General features: G+C 42.6%; 22 non-coding genes across 22 annotated transcripts; all 22 read left to right on the top strand.

The window, feature by feature from the left end:
* Positions 1-603: 603 nt before the first annotated feature.
* TRNAI-UAU (transfer RNA isoleucine (anticodon UAU)) lies at positions 604-696 on the top strand. The gene is given in 2 exon segments: positions 604-641; positions 661-696. It is a non-coding gene; the product is annotated as a tRNA-Ile (tRNA).
* A 739-nt stretch (positions 697-1,435) lies between these two features.
* TRNAR-CCU (transfer RNA arginine (anticodon CCU)) lies at positions 1,436-1,508 on the top strand. The gene has a single exon. It is a non-coding gene; the product is annotated as a tRNA-Arg (tRNA).
* Positions 1,509-2,522: 1,014 nt separating this feature from the next.
* On the top strand, positions 2,523-2,615 carry TRNAI-UAU (transfer RNA isoleucine (anticodon UAU)). Its single transcript is given in 2 exon segments — positions 2,523-2,560; positions 2,580-2,615. It is a non-coding gene; the product is annotated as a tRNA-Ile (tRNA).
* A 739-nt stretch (positions 2,616-3,354) lies between these two features.
* On the top strand, positions 3,355-3,427 carry TRNAR-CCU (transfer RNA arginine (anticodon CCU)). Its single transcript has one exon. It is a non-coding gene; the product is annotated as a tRNA-Arg (tRNA).
* A 1,033-nt stretch (positions 3,428-4,460) lies between these two features.
* TRNAI-UAU (transfer RNA isoleucine (anticodon UAU)) lies at positions 4,461-4,553 on the top strand. Its single transcript is given in 2 exon segments — positions 4,461-4,498; positions 4,518-4,553. It is a non-coding gene; the product is annotated as a tRNA-Ile (tRNA).
* A 739-nt stretch (positions 4,554-5,292) lies between these two features.
* Positions 5,293-5,365, top strand: TRNAR-CCU (transfer RNA arginine (anticodon CCU)). Its single transcript has one exon. It is a non-coding gene; the product is annotated as a tRNA-Arg (tRNA).
* A 1,033-nt stretch (positions 5,366-6,398) lies between these two features.
* Positions 6,399-6,491, top strand: TRNAI-UAU (transfer RNA isoleucine (anticodon UAU)). Its single transcript is given in 2 exon segments — positions 6,399-6,436; positions 6,456-6,491. It is a non-coding gene; the product is annotated as a tRNA-Ile (tRNA).
* Positions 6,492-6,907: 416 nt separating this feature from the next.
* TRNAR-CCU (transfer RNA arginine (anticodon CCU)) lies at positions 6,908-6,980 on the top strand. The gene has a single exon. It is a non-coding gene; the product is annotated as a tRNA-Arg (tRNA).
* A 1,033-nt stretch (positions 6,981-8,013) lies between these two features.
* On the top strand, positions 8,014-8,106 carry TRNAI-UAU (transfer RNA isoleucine (anticodon UAU)). The gene is given in 2 exon segments: positions 8,014-8,051; positions 8,071-8,106. It is a non-coding gene; the product is annotated as a tRNA-Ile (tRNA).
* A 416-nt stretch (positions 8,107-8,522) lies between these two features.
* On the top strand, positions 8,523-8,595 carry TRNAR-CCU (transfer RNA arginine (anticodon CCU)). Its single transcript has one exon. It is a non-coding gene; the product is annotated as a tRNA-Arg (tRNA).
* A 1,075-nt stretch (positions 8,596-9,670) lies between these two features.
* TRNAR-CCU (transfer RNA arginine (anticodon CCU)) lies at positions 9,671-9,743 on the top strand. The gene has a single exon. It is a non-coding gene; the product is annotated as a tRNA-Arg (tRNA).
* Positions 9,744-10,776: 1,033 nt separating this feature from the next.
* TRNAI-UAU (transfer RNA isoleucine (anticodon UAU)) lies at positions 10,777-10,869 on the top strand. Its single transcript is given in 2 exon segments — positions 10,777-10,814; positions 10,834-10,869. It is a non-coding gene; the product is annotated as a tRNA-Ile (tRNA).
* Positions 10,870-11,285: 416 nt separating this feature from the next.
* On the top strand, positions 11,286-11,358 carry TRNAR-CCU (transfer RNA arginine (anticodon CCU)). The gene has a single exon. It is a non-coding gene; the product is annotated as a tRNA-Arg (tRNA).
* Positions 11,359-12,433: 1,075 nt separating this feature from the next.
* On the top strand, positions 12,434-12,506 carry TRNAR-CCU (transfer RNA arginine (anticodon CCU)). Its single transcript has one exon. It is a non-coding gene; the product is annotated as a tRNA-Arg (tRNA).
* Positions 12,507-13,539: 1,033 nt separating this feature from the next.
* Positions 13,540-13,632, top strand: TRNAI-UAU (transfer RNA isoleucine (anticodon UAU)). Its single transcript is given in 2 exon segments — positions 13,540-13,577; positions 13,597-13,632. It is a non-coding gene; the product is annotated as a tRNA-Ile (tRNA).
* A 705-nt stretch (positions 13,633-14,337) lies between these two features.
* Positions 14,338-14,410, top strand: TRNAR-CCU (transfer RNA arginine (anticodon CCU)). The gene has a single exon. It is a non-coding gene; the product is annotated as a tRNA-Arg (tRNA).
* Positions 14,411-15,443: 1,033 nt separating this feature from the next.
* Positions 15,444-15,536, top strand: TRNAI-UAU (transfer RNA isoleucine (anticodon UAU)). Its single transcript is given in 2 exon segments — positions 15,444-15,481; positions 15,501-15,536. It is a non-coding gene; the product is annotated as a tRNA-Ile (tRNA).
* A 739-nt stretch (positions 15,537-16,275) lies between these two features.
* On the top strand, positions 16,276-16,348 carry TRNAR-CCU (transfer RNA arginine (anticodon CCU)). Its single transcript has one exon. It is a non-coding gene; the product is annotated as a tRNA-Arg (tRNA).
* Positions 16,349-17,362: 1,014 nt separating this feature from the next.
* On the top strand, positions 17,363-17,455 carry TRNAI-UAU (transfer RNA isoleucine (anticodon UAU)). The gene is given in 2 exon segments: positions 17,363-17,400; positions 17,420-17,455. It is a non-coding gene; the product is annotated as a tRNA-Ile (tRNA).
* Positions 17,456-18,194: 739 nt separating this feature from the next.
* On the top strand, positions 18,195-18,267 carry TRNAR-CCU (transfer RNA arginine (anticodon CCU)). Its single transcript has one exon. It is a non-coding gene; the product is annotated as a tRNA-Arg (tRNA).
* Positions 18,268-19,300: 1,033 nt separating this feature from the next.
* Positions 19,301-19,393, top strand: TRNAI-UAU (transfer RNA isoleucine (anticodon UAU)). Its single transcript is given in 2 exon segments — positions 19,301-19,338; positions 19,358-19,393. It is a non-coding gene; the product is annotated as a tRNA-Ile (tRNA).
* A 739-nt stretch (positions 19,394-20,132) lies between these two features.
* Positions 20,133-20,205, top strand: TRNAR-CCU (transfer RNA arginine (anticodon CCU)). Its single transcript has one exon. It is a non-coding gene; the product is annotated as a tRNA-Arg (tRNA).
* Positions 20,206-20,671: the final 466 nt, after the last annotated feature.

Here is a 20,671-nt window from a genome sequence, read left to right as displayed (position 1 = left end):
CCTCCTTTGCTTCACATGACATGGCGTTGTTGCATTTTTTGAGATTTGCACTGATAGCCACTGCTCTGGGACATGTTCAGAAGTCTTCTTGCCGCAAACAGTCAGAAACAGAATCTCATGTGAATCCGCAGCTTTTCTGCCAAATAGAGCATTAAAATGCTCAACACAGTGTCTGGATAGTGGCATTTTAAATGTATTAACAACTCTTGTGTTTTATCTGGGTTTACGCACAAACTGACTTTGGTCCAAAGGTACTTGGTATTTGGTATTACCTTCCACTTCTTGGTTTACAGTGGACCTTTTAGTAACTTTTAGTAAATTTGGCATGAATATATTCCTAACACGTCACAATAGCAGTTGCAATATCATTTTTTCTTTCAAAAAAGTTTTACTTTTTATTTTTAAAAAACTGTCCTTGAGCTCCAGTCAAGTGGCTTTGGCAGTGTTTTTTTTCTAGGAGCACTTATAAGCTACCATTTCTTGCTATGAGAGAAAATCAATTCTCTTTTGTCTGGGGTAAGCAGGATTTTAGGTTTTGGATCACTTGGAGGTCTGTTTTAAACCGAGGAGAGATGGATAATGGATCTTTCGGATGACGCCCGCGCTCCAGTGGCGCAATCGGTCAGCGCGCGGTACTTATATGGCAGTACTTGTTGAGCAATGCCGAGGTTGTGAGTTCGAGCCTCACCTGGAGCATGCTTTTTCTTGCTTTTTGCCTTTCTTAATGGAAAATGTCGTCTGCACTTGCACCCTACGGCCTGAGAACTTTACCACAAGGCAGTAAGCGCCCAAAGAAACTTAAGGTTCTTTCCTCAGTGGTGCTTGAATGAGTTGTCTTTCAGTTACACTGACCACATTCTTTAAACTCTGGACCAAAACTGATAACGAGAATGTGCGCCTTCTACTTGTTGAAAAGAGGCGTGGAGCGCTGCGACATGGCTTTTCCCTTTCAGAAAGCTCATTCTTCTAACTTTGTAGCTCAAACCACTTGCAATTCTGTAGCAAGTTTGCAAGGGAAAATAAATCAAAGACTTTGCCACCCTTACCTTGTAAAATGTCGTCTGCACTTGCACCCTACGGCCTGAGAACTTTACCACAAGGCAGTAAGCGCCCAAAGAAACTTAAGGTTCTTTCCTCAGTGGTGCTTGAATGAGTTGTCTTTCAGTTACACTGACCACATTCTTTAAACTCTGGACCAAAACTGATAACGAGAATGTGCGCCTTCTACTTGTTGAAAAGAGGCGTGGAGCGCTGCGACATGGCTTTTCCCTTTCAGAAAGCTCATTCTTCTAACTTTGTAGCTCAAACCACTTGCAATTCTGTAGCAAGTTTGCAAGGGAAAATAAATCAAAGACTTTGCCACCCTTACCTTGTAAAGTAAGAGAACGGATGACTTATGAATGAAAAAAAAAGGGTGTGCATGCATCCAGTGCAAGCCCCAGTGGCCTAATGGATAAGGCACTGGCCTCCTAAGCCAGGGATTGTGGGTTCGAGTCCCATCTGGGGTGCTCGAGAACTTGCTTGGCTCTGTCTAAATCTTTAGAAGTTCCCTTTCCTGATGCCTTAATTAATATGTGTGCCTCTTATTAGTAGAACTCACAATTAGTTGAGCATCATGCTATCAGCTGAACAGAATCTTCTGCAAGATGGCTACAAGTCCTCTTGTCCAATACCAAATCTCCTGCAATGTTTCAGCCAAACAATGTCTTCAACTCCCCACAAAGGAAAAGCTGCTTTTATTAGGAAGGAGCTTTGCATTTTGTCCGACGTTCTCCTGACATCCCATTGTGGCATGCAAATCCGGTGGGCTAAAATCTTCAAGCAAAAAGGCCATCCTGACAAGTAGCGTTGGTAAGACGTGTTTTTCCTGATGTATCAACATATATGAATAGCAATCAGCATCACTCCTTAGAGGTGTGCCTCCTTTGCTTCACATGACATGGCGTTGTTGCATTTTTTGAGATTTGCACTGATAGCCACTGCTCTGGGACATGTTCAGAAGTCTTCTTGCCGCAAACAGTCAGAAACAGAATCTCATGTGAATCCGCAGCTTTTCTGCCAAATAGAGCATTAAAATGCTCAACACAGTGTCTGGATAGTGGCATTTTAAATGTATTAACAACTCTTGTGTTTTATCTGGGTTTACGCACAAACTGACTTTGGTCCAAAGGTACTTGGTATTTGGTATTACCTTCCACTTCTTGGTTTACAGTGGACCTTTTAGTAACTTTTAGTAACTTTTGCATGAATATATTCCTAACACGTCACAATAGCAGTTGCAATATCATTTTTTCTTTCAAAAAAGTTTTACTTTTTATTTTTAAAAAACTGTCCTTGAGCTCCAGTCAAGTGGCTTTGGCAGTGTTTTTTTTCTAGGAGCACTTATAAGCTACCATTTCTTGCTATGAGAGAAAATCAATTCTCTTTTGTCTGGGGTAAGCAGGATTTTAGGTTTTGGATCACTTGGAGGTCTGTTTTAAACCGAGGAGAGATGGATAATGGATCTTTCGGATGACGCCCGCGCTCCAGTGGCGCAATCGGTCAGCGCGCGGTACTTATATGGCAGTACTTGTTGAGCAATGCCGAGGTTGTGAGTTCGAGCCTCACCTGGAGCATGCTTTTTCTTGCTTTTTGCCTTTCTTAATGGAAAATGTCGTCTGCACTTGCACCCTACGGCCTGAGAACTTTACCACAAGGCAGTAAGCGCCCAAAGAAACTTAAGGTTCTTTCCTCAGTGGTGCTTGAATGAGTTGTCTTTCAGTTACACTGACCACATTCTTTAAACTCTGGACCAAAACTGATAACGAGAATGTGCGCCTTCTACTTGTTGAAAAGAGGCGTGGAGCGCTGCGACATGGCTTTTCCCTTTCAGAAAGCTCATTCTTCTAACTTTGTAGCTCAAACCACTTGCAATTCTGTAGCAAGTTTGCAAGGGAAAATAAATCAAAGACTTTGCCACCCTTACCTTGTAAAATGTCGTCTGCACTTGCACCCTACGGCCTGAGAACTTTACCACAAGGCAGTAAGCGCCCAAAGAAACTTAAGGTTCTTTCCTCAGTGGTGCTTGAATGAGTTGTCTTTCAGTTACACTGACCACATTCTTTAAACTCTGGACCAAAACTGATAACGAGAATGTGCGCCTTCTACTTGTTGAAAAGAGGCGTGGAGCGCTGCGACATGGCTTTTCCGTTTCAGAAAGCTCATTCTTCTAACTTTGTAGCTCAATCCACTTGCAATTCTGTAGCAAGTTTGCAAGGGAAAATAAATCAAAGACTTTGCCACCCTTACCTTGTAAAGTAAGAGAACGGATGACTTATGAATGAAAAAAAAAGGGTGTGCATGCATCCAGTGCAAGCCCCAGTGGCCTAATGGATAAGGCACTGGCCTCCTAAGCCAGGGATTGTGGGTTCGAGTCCCATCTGGGGTGCTCGAGAACTTGCTTGGCTCTGTCTAAAGCAAGGCTTTCAAATAAAATCTTTAGAAGTTCCCTTTCCTGATGCCTTAATTAATATGTGTGCCTCTTACTAGTAGAACTCACAATTAGTTGAGCATCATGCTATCAGCTGAACAGAATCTTCTGCAAGATGGCTACAAGTCCTCTTGTCCAATACCAAATCTCCTGCAATGTTTCTGCCAAACAATGTCTTCAACTCCCCACAAAGGAAAAGCTGCTTTTATTAGGAAGGAGCTTTGCATTTTGTCCGACGTTCTCCTGACATCCCATTGTGGCATGCAAATCCGGTGGGCTAAAATCTTCAAGCAAAAAGGCCATCCTGACAAGTAGCGTTGGTAAGACGTGTTTTTCCTGATGTATCAACATATATGAATAGCAATCAGCATCACTCCTTAGAGGTGTGCCTCCTTTGCTTCACATGACATGGCGTTGTTGCATTTTTTGAGATTTGCACTGATAGCCACTGCTTTGGGACATGTTCAGAAGTCTTCTTGCCGCAAACAGTCAGAAACAGAATCTCATGTGAATCCGCAGCTTTTCTGCCAAATAGAGCATTAAAATGCTCAACACAGTGTCTGGATAGTGGCATTTTAAATGTATTAACAACTCTTGTGTTTTATCTGGGTTTACGCACAAACTGACTTTGGTCCAAAGGTACTTGGTATTTGGTATTACCTTCCACTTCTTGGTTTACAGTGGACCTTTTAGTAACTTTTAGTAACTTTGGCATGAATATATTCCTAACACGTCACAATAGCAGTTGCAATATCATTTTTTCTTTCAAAAAAGTTTTACTTTTTATTTTTAAAAAACTGTCCTTGAGCTCCAGTCAAGTGGCTTTGGCAGTGTTTTTTTTCTAGGAGCACTTATAAGCTACCATTTCTTGCTATGAGAGAAAATCAATTCTCTTTTGTCTGGGGTAAGCAGGATTTTAGGTTTTGGATCACTTGGAGGTCTGTTTTAAACCGAGGAGAGATGGATAATGGATCTTTCGGATGACGCCCGCGCTCCAGTGGCGCAATCGGTCAGCGCGCGGTACTTATATGGCAGTACTTGTTGAGCAATGCCGAGGTTGTGAGTTCGAGCCTCACCTGGAGTATGCTTTTTCTTGCTTTTTGCCTTTCTTAATGGAAAATGTCGTCTGCACTTGCACCCTACGGCCTGAGAACTTTACCACAAGGCAGTAAGCGCCCAAAGAAACTTAAGGTTCTTTCCTCAGTGGTGCTTGAATGAGTTGTCTTTCAGTTACACTGACCACATTCTTTAAACTCTGGACCAAAACTGATAACGAGAATGTGCGCCTTCTACTTGTTGAAAAGAGGCGTGGAGCGCTGCGACATGGCTTTTCCCTTTCAGAAAGCTCATTCTTCTAACTTTGTAGCTCAAACCACTTGCAATTCTGTAGCAAGTTTGCAAGGGAAAATAAATCAAAGACTTTGCCACCCTTACCTTGTAAAATGTCGTCTGCACTTGCACCCTACGGCCTGAGAACTTTACCACAAGGCAGTAAGCGCCCAAAGAAACTTAAGGTTCTTTCCTCAGTGGTGCTTGAATGAGTTGTCTTTCAGTTACACTGACCACATTCTTTAAACTCTGGACCAAAACTGATAACGAGAATGTGCGCCTTCTACTTGTTGAAAAGAGGCGTGGAGCGCTGCGACATGGCTTTTCCCTTTCAGAAAGCTCATTCTTCTAACTTTGTAGCTCAAACCACTTGCAATTCTGTAGCAAGTTTGCAAGGGAAAATAAATCAAAGACTTTGCCACCCTTACCTTGTAAAGTAAGAGAACGGATGACTTATGAATGAAAAAAAAAGGGTGTGCATGCATCCAGTGCAAGCCCCAGTGGCCTAATGGATAAGGCACTGGCCTCCTAAGCCAGGGATTGTGGGTTCGAGTCCCATCTGGGGTGCTCGAGAACTTGCTTGGCTCTGTCTAAAGCAAGGCTTTCAAATAAAATCTTTAGAAGTTCCCTTTCCTGATGCCTTAATTAATATGTGTGCCTCTTACTAGTAGAACTCACAATTAGTTGAGCATCATGCTATCAGCTGAACAGAATCTTCTGCAAGATGGCTACAAGTCCTCTTGTCCAATACCAAATCTCCTGCAATGTTTCTGCCAAACAATGTCTTCAACTCCCCACAAAGGAAAAGCTGCTTTTATTAGGAAGGAGCTTTGCATTTTGTCCGACGTTCTCCTGACATCCCATTGTGGCATGCAAATCCGGTGGGCTAAAATCTTCAAGCAAAAAGGCCATCCTGACAAGTAGCGTTGGTAAGACGTGTTTTTCCTGATGTATCAACATATATGAATAGCAATCAGCATCACTCCTTAGAGGTGTGCCTCCTTTGCTTCACATGACATGGCGTTGTTGCATTTTTTGAGATTTGCACTGATAGCCACTGCTCTGGGACATGTTCAGAAGTCTTCTTGCCGCAAACAGTCAGAAACAGAATCTCATGTGAATCCGCAGCTTTTCTGCCAAATAGAGCATTAAAATGCTCAACACAGTGTCTGGATAGTGGCATTTTAAATGTATTAACAACTCTTGTGTTTTATCTGGGTTTACGCACAAACTGACTTTGGTCCAAAGGTACTTGGTATTTGGTATTACCTTCCACTTCTTGGTTTACAGTGGACCTTTTAGTAACTTTTAGTAACTTTGGCATGAATATATTCCTAACACGTCACAATAGCAGTTGCAATATCATTTTTTCTTTCAAAAAAGTTTTACTTTTTATTTTTAAAAAACTGTCCTTGAGCTCCAGTCAAGTGGCTTTGGCAGTGTTTTTTTTCTAGGAGCACTTATAAGCTACCATTTCTTGCTATGAGAGAAAATCAATTCTCTTTTGTCTGGGGTAAGCAGGATTTTAGGTTTTGGATCACTTGGAGGTCTGTTTTAAACCGAGGAGAGATGGATAATGGATCTTTCGGATGACGCCCGCGCTCCAGTGGCGCAATCGGTCAGCGCGCGGTACTTATATGGCAGTACTTGTTGAGCAATGCCGAGGTTGTGAGTTCGAGCCTCACCTGGAGCATGCTTTTTCTTGCTTTTTGCCTTTCTTAATGGAAAATGTCGTCTGCACTTGCACCCTACGGCCTGAGAACTTTACCACAAGGCAGTAAGCGCCCAAAGAAACTTAAGGTTCTTTCCTCAGTGGTGCTTGAATGAGTTGTCTTTCAGTTACACTGACCACATTCTTTAAACTCTGGACCAAAACTGATAACGAGAATGTGCGCCTTCTACTTGTTGAAAAGAGGCGTGGAGCGCTGCGACATGGCTTTTCCCTTTCAGAAAGCTCATTCTTCTAACTTTGTAGCTCAAACCGCTTGCAATTCTGTAGCAAGTTTGCAAGGGAAAATAAATCAAAGACTTTGCCACCCTTACCTTGTAAAGTAAGAGAACGGATGACTTATGAATGAAAAAAAAAGGGTGTGCATGCATCCAGTGCAAGCCCCAGTGGCCTAATGGATAAGGCACTGGCCTCCTAAGCCAGGGATTGTGGGTTCGAGTCCCATCTGGGGTGCTCGAGAACTTGCTTGGCTCTGTCTAAAGCAAGGCTTTCAAATAAAATCTTTAGAAGTTCCCTTTCCTGATGCCTTAATTAATATGTGTGCCTCTTACTAGTAGAACTCACAATTAGTTGAGCATCATGCTATCAGCTGAACAGAATCTTCTGCAAGATGGCTACAAGTCCTCTTGTCCAATACCAAATCTCCTGCAATGTTTCTGCCAAACAATGTCTTCAACTCCCCACAAAGGAAAAGCTGCTTTTATTAGGAAGGAGCTTTGCATTTTGTCCGACGTTCTCCTGACATCCCATTGTGGCATGCAAATCCGGTGGGCTAAAATCTTCAAGCAAAAAGGCCATCCTGACAAGTAGCGTTGGTAAGACGTGTTTTTCCTGATGTATCAACATATATGAATAGCAATCAGCATCACTCCTTAGAGGTGTGCCTCCTTTGCTTCACATGACATGGCGTTGTTGCATTTTTTGAGATTTGCACTGATAGCCACTGCTCTGGGACATGTTCAGAAGTCTTCTTGCCGCAAACAGTCAGAAACAGAATCTCATGTGAATCCGCAGCTTTTCTGCCAAATAGAGCATTAAAATGCTCAACACAGTGTCTGGATAGTGGCATTTTAAATGTATTAACAACTCTTGTGTTTTATCTGGGTTTACGCACAAACTGACTTTGGTCCAAAGGTACTTGGTATTTGGTATTACCTTCCACTTCTTGGTTTACAGTGGACCTTTTAGTAACTTTTAGTAACTTTGGCATGAATATATTCCTAACACGTCACAATAGCAGTTGCAATATCATTTTTTCTTTCAAAAAAGTTTTACTTTTTATTTTTAAAAAACTGTCCTTGAGCTCCAGTCAAGTGGCTTTGGCAGTGTTTTTTTTCTAGGAGCACTTATAAGCTACCATTTCTTGCTATGAGAGAAAATCAATTCTCTTTTGTCTGGGGTAAGCAGGATTTTAGGTTTTGGATCACTTGGAGGTCTGTTTTAAACCGAGGAGAGATGGATAATGGATCTTTCGGATGACGCCCGCGCTCCAGTGGCGCAATCGGTCAGCGCGCGGTACTTATATGGCAGTACTTGTTGAGCAATGCCGAGGTTGTGAGTTCGAGCCTCACCTGGAGCATGCTTTTTCTTGCTTTTTGCCTTTCTTAATGGAAAATGTCGTCTGCACTTGCACCCTACGGCCTGAGAACTTTACCACAAGGCAGTAAGCGCCCAAAGAAACTTAAGGTTCTTTCCTCAGTGGTGCTTGAATGAGTTGTCTTTCAGTTACACTGACCACATTCTTTAAACTCTGGACCAAAACTGATAACGAGAATGTGCGCCTTCTACTTGTTGAAAAGAGGCGTGGAGCGCTGCGACATGGCTTTTCCCTTTCAGAAAGCTCATTCTTCTAACTTTGTAGCTCAAACCGCTTGCAATTCTGTAGCAAGTTTGCAAGGGAAAATAAATCAAAGACTTTGCCACCCTTACCTTGTAAAGTAAGAGAACGGATGACTTATGAATGAAAAAAAAAGGGTTTGCATGTGTCCAGTGCAAGCCCCAGTGGCCTAATGGATAAGGCACTGGCCTCCTAAGCCAGGGATTGTGGGTTCGAGTCCCATCTGGGGTGCTCGAGAACTTGCTTGGCTCTGTCTAAAGCAAGGCTTTCAAATAAAATCTTTAGAAGTTACCTTTCCTGATGCCTTAATTAATATGTGTGCCTCTTATTAGTAGAACTCAAAATTAGTCGAGCATCATGCTATCAGCTGAACAGAATCTTCTGCAAGATGGCTACAAGTCCAAATCTCCTGCAATGTTTCAGCCAAACAATGTCTTCAACTCCCCACAAAGGAAAAGCTGCTTTTATTAGGAAGGAGCTTTGCATTTTGTCCGACGTTCTCCTGACATCCCATTGTGGCATGCAAATCCGGTGGGCTAAAATCTTCAAGCAAAAAGGCCATCCTGACAAGTAGCGTTGGTAAGACGTGTTTTTCCTGATGTATCAACATATATGAATAGCAATCAGCATCACTCCTTAGAGGTGTGCCTCCTTTGCTTCACATGACATGGCGTTGTTGCATTTTTTGAGATTTGCACTGATAGCCACTGCTCTGGGACATGTTCAGAAGTCTTCTTGCCGCAAACAGTCAGAAACAGAATCTCATGTGAATCCGCAGCTTTTCTGCCAAATAGAGCATTAAAATGGCGCAATCGGTCAGCGCGCGGTACTTATATGGCAGTACTTGTTGAGCAATGCCGAGGTTGTGAGTTCGAGCCTCACCTGGAGCATGCTTTTTCTTGCTTTTTGCCTTTCTTAATGGAAAATGTCGTCTGCACTTGAACCCTACGGCCTGAGAACTTTACCACAAGGCAGTAAGCGCCCAAAGAAACTTAAGGTTCTTTCCTCAGTGGTGCTTGAATGAGTTGTCTTTCAGTTACACTGACCACATTCTTTAAACTCTGGACCAAAACTGATAACGAGAATGTGCGCCTTCTACTTGTTGAAAAGAGGCGTGGAGCGCTGCGACATGGCTTTTCCCTTTCAGAAAGCTCATTCTTCTAACTTTGTAGCTCAAACCGCTTGCAATTCTGTAGCAAGTTTGCAAGGGAAAATAAATCAAAGACTTTGCCACCCTTACCTTGTAAAGTAAGAGAACGGATGACTTATGAATGAAAAAAAAAGGGTTTGCATGTATCCAGTGCAAGCCCCAGTGGCCTAATGGATAAGGCACTGGCCTCCTAAGCCAGGGATTGTGGGTTCGAGTCCCATCTGGCGTGCTCGAGAACTTGCTTGGCTCTGTCTAAAGCAAGGCTTTCAAATAAAATCTTTAGAAGTTCCCTTTCCTGATGCCTTAATTAATATGTGTGCCTCTTATTAGTAGAACTCACAATTAGTTGAGCATCATGCTATCAGCTGAACAGAATCTTCTGCAAGATGGCTACAAGTCCTCTTGTCCAATACCAAATCTCCTGCAATGTTTCTGCCAAACAATGTCTTCAGCTCCCCACAAAGGAAAAGCTGCTTTTATTAGGAAGGAGCTTTGCATTTTGTCCGACGTTCTCCTGACATCCCATTGTGGCATGCAAATCCGGTGGGCTAAAATCTTCAAGCAAAAAGGCCATCCTGACAAGTAGCGTTGGTAAGACGTGTTTTTCCTGATGTATCAACATATATGAATAGCAATCAGCATCACTCCTTAGAGGTGTGCCTCCTTTGCTTCACATGACATGGCGTTGTTGCATTTTTTGAGATTTGCACTGATAGCCACTGCTCTGGGACATGTTCAGAAGTCTTCTTGCCGCAAACAGTCAGAAACAGAATCTCATGTGAATCCGCAGCTTTTCTGCCAAATAGAGCATTAAAATGCTCAACACAGTGTCTGGATAGTGGCATTTTAAATGTATTAACAACTCTTGTGTTTTATCTGGGTTTACGCACAAACTGACTTTGGTCCAAAGGTACTTGGTATTTGGTATTACCTTCCACTTCTTGGTTTACAGTGGACCTTTTAGTAACTTTTAGTAACTTTGGCATGAATATATTCCTAACACGTCACAATAGCAGTTGCAATATCATTTTTTCTTTCAAAAAAGTTTTACTTTTTATTTTTAAAAAACTGTCCTTGAGCTCCAGTCAAGTGGCTTTGGCAGTGTTTTTTTTCTAGGAGCACTTATAAGCTACCATTTCTTGCTATGAGAGAAAATCAATTCTCTTTTGTCTGGGGTAAGCAGGATTTTAGGTTTTGGATCACTTGGAGGTCTGTTTTAAACCGAGGAGAGATGGATAATGGATCTTTCGGATGACGCCCGCGCTCCAGTGGCGCAATCGGTCAGCGCGCGGTACTTATATGGCAGTACTTGTTGAGCAATGCCGAGGTTGTGAGTTCGAGCCTCACCTGGAGCATGCTTTTTCTTGCTTTTTGCCTTTCTTAATGGAAAATGTCGTCTGCACTTGCACCCTACGGCCTGAGAACTTTACCACAAGGCAGTAAGCGCCCAAAGAAACTTAAGGTTCTTTCCTCAGTGGTGCTTGAATGAGTTGTCTTTCAGTTACACTGACCACATTCTTTAAACTCTGGACCAAAACTGATAACGAGAATGTGCGCCTTCTACTTGTTGAAAAGAGGCGTGGAGCGCTGCGACATGGCTTTTCCCTTTCAGAAAGCTCATTCTTCTAACTTTGTAGCTCAAACCGCTTGCAATTCTGTAGCAAGTTTGCAAGGGAAAATAAATCAAAGACTTTGCCACCCTTACCTTGTAAAGTAAGAGAACGGATGACTTATGAATGAAAAAAAAAGGGTTTGCATGTGTCCAGTGCAAGCCCCAGTGGCCTAATGGATAAGGCACTGGCCTCCTAAGCCAGGGATTGTGGGTTCGAGTCCCATCTGGGGTGCTCGAGAACTTGCTTGGCTCTGTCTAAAGCAAGCCTTTCAAATAAAATCTTTAGAAGTTACCTTTCCTGATGCCTTAATTAATATGTGTGCCTCTTATTAGTAGAACTCAAAATTAGTTGAGCATCATGCTATCAGCTGAACAGAATCTTCTGCAAGATGGCTACAAGTCCAAATCTCCTGCAATGTTTCAGCCAAACAATGTCTTCAACTCCCCACAAAGGAAAAGCTGCTTTTATTAGGAAGGAGCTTTGCATTTTGTCCGACGTTCTCCTGACATCCCATTGTGGCATGCAAATCCGGTGGGCTAAAATCTTCAAGCAAAAAGGCCATCCTGACAAGTAGCGTTGGTAAGACGTGTTTTTCCTGATGTATCAACATATATGAATAGCAATCAGCATCACTCCTTAGAGGTGTGCCTCCTTTGCTTCACATGACATGGCGTTGTTGCATTTTTTGAGATTTGCACTGATAGCCACTGCTCTGGGACATGTTCAGAAGTCTTCTTGCCGCAAACAGTCAGAAACAGAATCTCATGTGAATCCGCAGCTTTTCTGCCAAATAGAGCATTAAAATGGCGCAATCGGTCAGCGCGCGGTACTTATATGGCAGTACTTGTTGAGCAATGCCGAGGTTGTGAGTTCGAGCCTCACCTGGAGCATGCTTTTTCTTGCTTTTTGCCTTTCTTAATGGAAAATGTCGTCTGCACTTGAACCCTACGGCCTGAGAACTTTACCACAAGGCAGTAAGCGCCCAAAGAAACTTAAGGTTCTTTCCTCAGTGGTGCTTGAATGAGTTGTCTTTCAGTTACACTGACCACATTCTTTAAACTCTGGACCAAAACTGATAACGAGAATGTGCGCCTTCTACTTGTTGAAAAGAGGCGTGGAGCGCTGCGACATGGCTTTTCCCTTTCAGAAAGCTCATTCTTCTAACTTTGTAGCTCAAACCGCTTGCAATTCTGTAGCAAGTTTGCAAGGGAAAATAAATCAAAGACTTTGCCACCCTTACCTTGTAAAGTAAGAGAACGGATGACTTATGAATGAAAAAAAAAGGGTTTGCATGTATCCAGTGCAAGCCCCAGTGGCCTAATGGATAAGGCACTGGCCTCCTAAGCCAGGGATTGTGGGTTCGAGTCCCATCTGGCGTGCTCGAGAACTTGCTTGGCTCTGTCTAAAGCAAGGCTTTCAAATAAAATCTTTAGAAGTTCCCTTTCCTGATGCCTTAATTAATACGTGTGCCTCTTATTAGTAGAACTCACAATTAGTTGAGCATCATGCTATCAGCTGAACAGAATCTTCTGCAAGATGGCTACAAGTCCTCTTGTCCAATACCAAATCTCCTGCAATGTTTCTGCCAAACAATGTCTTCAGCTCCCCACAAAGGAAAAGCTGCTTTTATTAGGAAGGAGCTTTGCATTTTGTCCGACGTTCTCCTGACATCCCATTGTGGCATGCAAATCCGGTGGGCTAAAATCTTCAAGCAAAAAGGCCATCCTGACAAGTAGCGTTGGTAAGACGTGTTTTTCCTGATGTATCAACATATATGAATAGCAATCAGCATCACTCCTTAGAGGTGTGCCTCCTTTGCTTCACATGACATGGCGTTGTTGCATTTTTTGAGATTTGCACTGATAGCCACTGCTCTGGGACATGTTCAGAAGTCTTCTTGCCGCAAACAGTCAGAAACAGAATCTCATGTGAATCCGCAGCTTTTCTGCCAAATAGAGCATTAAAATGCTCAACACAGTGTCTGGATAGTGGCATTTTAAATGTATTAACAACTCTTGTGTTTTATCTGGGTTTACGCACAAACTGACTTTGGTCCAAAGGTACTTGGTATTTGGTATTACCTTCCACTTCTTGGTTTACAGTGGACCTTTTAGTAACTTTTAGTAACTTTGGCATGAATATATTCCTAACACGTCACAATAGCAGTTGCAATATCATTTTTTCTTTCAAAAAAGTTTTACTTTTTATTTTTAAAAAACTGTCCTTGAGCTCCAGTCAAGTGGCTTTGGCAGTGTTTTTTTTCTAGGAGCACTTATAAGCTACCATTTCTTGCTATGAGAGAAAATCAATTCTCTTTTGTCTGGGGTAAGCAGGATTTTAGGTTTTGGATCACTTGGAGGTCTGTTTTAAACCGAGGAGAGATGGATAATGGATCTTTCGGATGACGCCCGCGCTCCAGTGGCGCAATCGGTCAGCGCGCGGTACTTATATGGCAGTACTTGTTGAGCAATGCCGAGGTTGTGAGTTCGAGCCTCACCTGGAGCATGCTTTTTCTTGCTTTTTGCCTTTCTTAATGGAAAATGTCGTCTGCACTTGCACCCTACGGCCTGAGAACTTTACCACAAGGCAGTAAGCGCCCAAAGAAACTTAAGGTTCTTTCCTCAGTGGTGCTTGAATGAGTTGTCTTTCAGTTACACTGACCACATTCTTTAAACTCTGGACCAAAACTGATAACGAGAATGTGCGCCTTCTACTTGTTGAAAAGAGGCGTGGAGCGCTGCGACATGGCTTTTCCCTTTCAGAAAGCTCATTCTTCTAACTTTGTAGCTCAAACCACTTGCAATTCTGTAGCAAGTTTGCAAGGGAAAATAAATCAAAGACTTTGGACCCTACGGCCTGAGAACTTTACCACAAGGCAGTAAGCGCCCAAAGAAACTTAAGGTTCTTTCCTCAGTGGTGCTTGAATGAGTTGTCTTTCAGTTACACTGACCACATTCTTTAAACTCTGGACCAAAACTGATAACGAGAATGTGCGCCTTCTACTTGTTGAAAAGAGGCGTGGAGCGCTGCGACATGGCTTTTCCCTTTCAGAAAGCTCATTCTTCTAACTTTGTAGCTCAAACCACTTGCAATTCTGTAGCAAGTTTGCAAGGGAAAATAAATCAAAGACTTTGCCACCCTTACCTTGTAAAGTAAGAGAACGGATGACTTATGAATGAAAAAAAAAGGGTGTGCATGCATCCAGTGCAAGCCCCAGTGGCCTAATGGATAAGGCACTGGCCTCCTAAGCCAGGGATTGTGGGTTCGAGTCCCATCTGGGGTGCTCGAGAACTTGCTTGGCTCTGTCTAAAGCAAGGCTTTCAAATAAAATCTTTAGAAGTTCCCTTTCCTGATGCCTTAATTAATATGTGTGCCTCTTACTAGTAGAACTCACAATTAGTTGAGCATCATGCTATCAGCTGAACAGAATCTTCTGCAAGATGGCTACAAGTCCTCTTGTCCAATACCAAATCTCCTGCAATGTTTCTGCCAAACAATGTCTTCAACTCCCCACAAAGGAAAAGCTGCTTTTATTAGGAAGGAGCTTTGCATTTTGTCCGACGTTCTCCTGACATCCCATTGTGGCATGCAAATCCGGTGGGCTAAAATCTTCAAGCAAAAAGGCCATCCTGACAAGTAGCGTTGGTAAGACGTGTTTTTCCTGATGTATCAACATATATGAATAGCAATCAGCATCACTCCTTAGAGGTGTGCCTCCTTTGCTTCACATGACATGGCGTTGTTGCATTTTTTGAGATTTGCACTGATAGCCACTGCTCTGGGACATGTTCAGAAGTCTTCTTGCCGCAAACAGTCAGAAACAGAATCTCATGTGAATCCGCAGCTTTTCTGCCAAATAGAGCATTAAAATGCTCAACACAGTGTCTGGATAGTGGCATTTTAAATGTATTAACAACTCTTGTGTTTTATCTGGGTTTACGCACAAACTGACTTTGGTCCAAAGGTACTTGGTATTTGGTATTACCTTCCACTTCTTGGTTTACAGTGGACCTTTTAGTAACTTTTAGTAACTTTGGCATGAATATATTCCTAACACGTCACAATAGCAGTTGCAATATCATTTTTTCTTTCAAAAAAGTTTTACTTTTTATTTTTAAAAAACTGTCCTTGAGCTCCAGTCAAGTGGCTTTGGCAGTGTTTTTTTTCTAGGAGCACTTATAAGCTACCATTTCTTGCTATGAGAGAAAATCAATTCTCTTTTGTCTGGGGTAAGCAGGATTTTAGGTTTTGGATCACTTGGAGGTCTGTTTTAAACCGAGGAGAGATGGATAATGGATCTTTCGGATGACGCCCGCGCTCCAGTGGCGCAATCGGTCAGCGCGCGGTACTTATATGGCAGTACTTGTTGAGCAATGCCGAGGTTGTGAGTTCGAGCCTCACCTGGAGCATGCTTTTTCTTGCTTTTTGCCTTTCTTAATGGAAAATGTCGTCTGCACTTGCACCCTACGGCCTGAGAACTTTACCACAAGGCAGTAAGCGCCCAAAGAAACTTAAGGTTCTTTCCTCAGTGGTGCTTGAATGAGTTGTCTTTCAGTTACACTGACCACATTCTTTAAACTCTGGACCAAAACTGATAACGAGAATGTGCGCCTTCTACTTGTTGAAAAGAGGCGTGGAGCGCTGCGACATGGCTTTTCCCTTTCAGAAAGCTCATTCTTCTAACTTTGTAGCTCAAACCACTTGCAATTCTGTAGCAAGTTTGCAAGGGAAAATAAATCAAAGACTTTGCCACCCTTACCTTGTAAAATGTCGTCTGCACTTGCACCCTACGGCCTGAGAACTTTACCACAAGGCAGTAAGCGCCCAAAGAAACTTAAGGTTCTTTCCTCAGTGGTGCTTGAATGAGTTGTCTTTCAGTTACACTGACCACATTCTTTAAACTCTGGACCAAAACTGATAACGAGAATGTGCGCCTTCTACTTGTTGAAAAGAGGCGTGGAGCGCTGCGACATGGCTTTTCCCTTTCAGAAAGCTCATTCTTCTAACTTTGTAGCTCAAACCACTTGCAATTCTGTAGCAAGTTTGCAAGGGAAAATAAATCAAAGACTTTGCCACCCTTACCTTGTAAAGTAAGAGAACGGATGACTTATGAATGAAAAAAAAAGGGTGTGCATGCATCCAGTGCAAGCCCCAGTGGCCTAATGGATAAGGCACTGGCCTCCTAAGCCAGGGATTGTGGGTTCGAGTCCCATCTGGGGTGCTAGAGAACTTGCTTGGCTCTGTCTAAATCTTTAGAAGTTCCCTTTCCTGATGCCTTAATTAATATGTGTGCCTCTTATTAGTAGAACTCACAATTAGTTGAGCATCATGCTATCAGCTGAACAGAATCTTCTGCAAGATGGCTACAAGTCCTCTTGTCCAATACCAAATCTCCTGCAATGTTTCAGCCAAACAATGTCTTCAACTCCCCACAAAGGAAAAGCTGCTTTTATTAGGAAGGAGCTTTGCATTTTGTCCGACGTTCTCCTGACATCCCATTGTGGCATGCAAATCCGGTGGGCTAAAATCTTCAAGCAAAAAGGCCATCCTGACAAGTAGCGTTGGTAAGACGTGTTTTTCCTGATGTATCAACATATATGAATAGCAATCAGCATCACTCCTTAGAGGTGTGCCTCCTTTGCTTCACATGACATGGCGTTGTTGCATTTTTTGAGATTTGCACTGATAGCCACTGCTCTGGGACATGTTCAGAAGTCTTCTTGCCGCAAACAGTCAGAAACAGAATCTCATGTGAATCCGCAGCTTTTCTGCCAAATAGAGCATTAAAATGCTCAACACAGTGTCTGGATAGTGGCATTTTAAATGTATTAACAACTCTTGTGTTTTATCTGGGTTTACGCACAAACTGACTTTGGTCCAAAGGTACTTGGTATTTGGTATTACCTTCCACTTCTTGGTTTACAGTGGACCTTTTAGTAACTTTTAGTAACTTTTGCATGAATATATTCCTAACACGTCACAATAGCAGTTGCAATATCATTTTTTCTTTCAAAAAAGTTTTACTTTTTATTTTTAAAAAACTGTCCTTGAGCTCCAGTCAAGTGGCTTTGGCAGTGTTTTTTTTCTAGGAGCACTTATAAGCTACCATTTCTTGCTATGAGAGAAAATCAATTCTCTTTTGTCTGGGGTAAGCAGGATTTTAGGTTTTGGATCACTTGGAGGTCTGTTTTAAACCGAGGAGAGATGGATAATGGATCTTTCGGATGACGCCCGCGCTCCAGTGGCGCAATCGGTCAGCGCGCGGTACTTATATGGCAGTACTTGTTGAGCAATGCCGAGGTTGTGAGTTCGAGCCTTACCTGGAGCATGCTTTTTCTTGCTTTTTGCCTTTCTTAATGGAAAATGTCGTCTGCACTTGCACCCTACGGCCTGAGAACTTTACCACAAGGCAGTAAGCGCCCAAAGAAACTTAAGGTTCTTTCCTCAGTGGTGCTTGAATGAGTTGTCTTTCAGTTACACTGACCACATTCTTTAAACTCTGGACCAAAACTGATAACGAGAATGTGCGCCTTCTACTTGTTGAAAAGAGGCGTGGAGCGCTGCGACATGGCTTTTCCCTTTCAGAAAGCTCATTCTTCTAACTTTGTAGCTCAAACCACTTGCAATTCTGTAGCAAGTTTGCAAGGGAAAATAAATCAAAGACTTTGCCACCCTTACCTTGTAAAATGTCGTCTGCACTTGCACCCTACGGCCTGAGAACTTTACCACAAGGCAGTAAGCGCCCAAAGAAACTTAAGGTTCTTTCCTCAGTGGTGCTTGAATGAGTTGTCTTTCAGTTACACTGACCACATTCTTTAAACTCTGGACCAAAACTGATAACGAGAATGTGCGCCTTCTACTTGTTGAAAAGAGGCGTGGAGCGCTGCGACATGGCTTTTCCCTTTCAGAAAGCTCATTCTTCTAACTTTGTAGCTCAAACCACTTGCAATTCTGTAGCAAGTTTGCAAGGGAAAATAAATCAAAGACTTTGCCACCCTTACCTTGTAAAGTAAGAGAACGGATGACTTATGAATGAAAAAAAAAGGGTGTGCATGCATCCAGTGCAAGCCCCAGTGGCCTAATGGATAAGGCACTGGCCTCCTAAGCCAGGGATTGTGGGTTCGAGTCCCATCTGGGGTGCTCGAGAACTTGCTTGGCTCTGTCTAAAGCAAGGCTTTCAAATAAAATCTTTAGAAGTTCCCTTTCCTGATGCCTTAATTAATATGTGTGCCTCTTACTAGTAGAACTCACAATTAGTTGAGCATCATGCTATCAGCTGAACAGAATCTTCTGCAAGATGGCTACAAGTCCTCTTGTCCAATACCAAATCTCCTGCAATGTTTCTGCCAAACAATGTCTTCAACTCCCCACAAAGGAAAAGCTGCTTTTATTAGGAAGGAGCTTTGCATTTTGTCCGACGTTCTCCTGACATCCCATTGTGGCATGCAAATCCGGTGGGCTAAAATCTTCAAGCAAAAAGGCCATCCTGACAAGTAGCGTTGGTAAGACGTGTTTTTCCTGATGTATCAACATATATGAATAGCAATCAGCATCACTCCTTAGAGGTGTGCCTCCTTTGCTTCACATGACATGGCGTTGTTGCATTTTTTGAGATTTGCACTGATAGCCACTGCTTTGGGACATGTTCAGAAGTCTTCTTGCCGCAAACAGTCAGAAACAGAATCTCATGTGAATCCGCAGCTTTTCTGCCAAATAGAGCATTAAAATGCTCAACACAGTGTCTGGATAGTGGCATTTTAAATGTATTAACAACTCTTGTGTTTTATCTGGGTTTACGCACAAACTGACTTTGGTCCAAAGGTACTTGGTATTTGGTATTACCTTCCACTTCTTGGTTTACAGTGGACCTTTTAGTAACTTTTAGTAACTTTGGCATGAATATATTCCTAACACGTCACAATAGCAGTTGCAATATCATTTTTTCTTTCAAAAAAGTTTTACTTTTTATTTTTAAAAAACTGTCCTTGAGCTCCAGTCAAGTGGCTTTGGCAGTGTTTTTTTTCTAGGAGCACTTATAAGCTACCATTTCTTGCTATGAGAGAAAATCAATTCTCTTTTGTCTGGGGTAAGCAGGATTTTAGGTTTTGGATCACTTGGAGGTCTGTTTTAAACCGAGGAGAGATGGATAATGGATCTTTCGGATGACGCCCGCGCTCCAGTGGCGCAATCGGTCAGCGCGCGGTACTTATATGGCAGTACTTGTTGAGCAATGCCGAGGTTGTGAGTTCGAGCCTCACCTGGAGTATGCTTTTTCTTGCTTTTTGCCTTTCTTAATGGAAAATGTCGTCTGCACTTGCACCCTACGGCCTGAGAACTTTACCACAAGGCAGTAAGCGCCCAAAGAAACTTAAGGTTCTTTCCTCAGTGGTGCTTGAATGAGTTGTCTTTCAGTTACACTGACCACATTCTTTAAACTCTGGACCAAAACTGATAACGAGAATGTGCGCCTTCTACTTGTTGAAAAGAGGCGTGGAGCGCTGCGACATGGCTTTTCCCTTTCAGAAAGCTCATTCTTCTAACTTTGTAGCTCAAACCACTTGCAATTCTGTAGCAAGTTTGCAAGGGAAAATAAATCAAAGACTTTGCCACCCTTACCTTGTAAAATGTCGTCTGCACTTGCACCCTACGGCCTGAGAACTTTACCACAAGGCAGTAAGCGCCCAAAGAAACTTAAGGTTCTTTCCTCAGTGGTGCTTGAATGAGTTGTCTTTCAGTTACACTGACCACATTCTTTAAACTCTGGACCAAAACTGATAACGAGAATGTGCGCCTTCTACTTGTTGAAAAGAGGCGTGGAGCGCTGCGACATGGCTTTTCCCTTTCAGAAAGCTCATTCTTCTAACTTTGTAGCTCAAACCACTTGCAATTCTGTAGCAAGTTTGCAAGGGAAAATAAATCAAAGACTTTGCCACCCTTACCTTGTAAAGTAAGAGAACGGATGACTTATGAATGAAAAAAAAAGGGTGTGCATGCATCCAGTGCAAGCCCCAGTGGCCTAATGGATAAGGCACTGGCCTCCTAAGCCAGGGATTGTGGGTTCGAGTCCCATCTGGGGTGCTCGAGAACTTGCTTGGCTCTGTCTAAAGCAAGGCTTTCAAATAAAATCTTTAGAAGTTCCCTTTCCTGATGCCTTAATTAATATGTGTGCCTCTTACTAGTAGAACTCACAATTAGTTGAGCATCATGCTATCAGCTGAACAGAATCTTCTGCAAGATGGCTACAAGTCCTCTTGTCCAATACCAAATCTCCTGCAATGTTTCTGCCAAACAATGTCTTCAACTCCCCACAAAGGAAAAGCTGCTTTTATTAGGAAGGAGCTTTGCATTTTGTCCGACGTTCTCCTGACATCCCATTGTGGCATGCAAATCCGGTGGGCTAAAATCTTCAAGCAAAAAGGCCATCCTGACAAGTAGCGTTGGTAAGACGTGTTTTTCCTGATGTATCAACATATATGAATAGCAATCAGCATCACTCCTTAGAGGTGTGCCTCCTTTGCTTCACATGACATGGCGTTGTTGCATT

The sequence above is a fragment of the Aquarana catesbeiana genome, linkage group LG03 (genome assembly GCF_042186555.1).
Source record: "Aquarana catesbeiana isolate 2022-GZ linkage group LG03, ASM4218655v1, whole genome shotgun sequence".
Taxonomy (NCBI): domain Eukaryota; kingdom Metazoa; phylum Chordata; class Amphibia; order Anura; family Ranidae; genus Aquarana; species Aquarana catesbeiana.
The sequence above is the reverse complement of the archived record's forward strand: the minus strand, read 5'-3'. Positions and strand labels throughout refer to the sequence as shown.